Below are 1024 nucleotides of genomic sequence, written 5' to 3'. Positions count from 1 at the left end.
TGAGGCAGTTCTGAAGGCAAAAGGGGGTCCAACCCGTTACTAGCATGGGGTACCTAATAAAGTGGCCGGTGAGTGTATATATATATATATATATAGATGTATTGATAGAGTAGATAAGATTAGAAATGTCAATCAACCCAAACTCTACAGAAGTGACTCCACAAATACCTGAAGAAACATCAGAAATCTCAGTCCAGAAGTGCACAGTACTGTGAGCAGCTACTGCAAAAGGACCCTACAGCCCCATTTACACTACCCTTTTGAAACCGTGCCGAGATCGGTCCGGGCACGGTAACCAAGATAACTGTTGAGTGTAAATGGCACGCAAAACTAAACCGGACCATGCCAGATATAACTGAATCCCAATAAAGTGGTACTAGTTCATCAGTAGGGCTCGGTGCGGTTCACTTCTGGCACGGTTCACAGATAACAAAGAGCGCATAAGCAGACCATGTCATCTACTTACAGTCAGCAATCTGTAATCATGACATTTCAAACATTTATAAAAACACTACCTTCCCTACCTTGCCACACCATTTCTGCTTAGTAGTGTGATGTGTCAATGTCTGTCATTGTTTCCTGCTTCTGATTAGACTATTGTTCGTTGTATCCAATTCCCAAAATTTGTCAAAGGCTGCCTTTTTTGCCTGACTTCCTGAATGTCATGGGCACCCCCATGTTGGTTTGCTTGTTTAGCTCTAGAGAGCAGTAGTACACTGGGAGGCGAGTAACCATGCTGCAGTGGTGTGTAAATGGTCGTAAAGAACTGAGCTTGGCACGGTTAACTGCTCCAACCTCAGTCCGAACTCGGCACAGTTTGGTTTTCAGAGGGTAGTGCAAATGGGGTATATGGTTTCCACACATTCAGGACCTGAGCTTGAGATGAAGAGCCACCCACCCCAACCAAGAGTGCAAGGGGTTGATTATAGAATACCTTTATATTTTTTTACATTTAGATATGTGAGTATATATATATATATACTGTTTTCTCACCCCTCGTGGGGTGGTATGTGTCATCCTCAAG

General features: G+C 43.5%; 1 protein-coding gene across 5 annotated transcripts in view; it reads right to left on the bottom strand.

The window, feature by feature from the left end:
* LOC107082498 (Nance-Horan syndrome protein-like) overlaps positions 1-1024 on the bottom strand; it is a 70752-nt gene that overhangs the window by 62350 nt on the left and 7378 nt on the right. The gene's annotated exons all lie outside the window — the stretch shown is intronic.

The sequence above is a fragment of the Cyprinodon variegatus genome, unplaced genomic scaffold (genome assembly GCF_000732505.1).
Source record: "Cyprinodon variegatus isolate N-32 unplaced genomic scaffold, C_variegatus-1.0 Scaffold55, whole genome shotgun sequence".
Taxonomy (NCBI): domain Eukaryota; kingdom Metazoa; phylum Chordata; class Actinopteri; order Cyprinodontiformes; family Cyprinodontidae; genus Cyprinodon; species Cyprinodon variegatus.
This window is presented reverse-complemented; position numbering and strand designations above follow the sequence as displayed.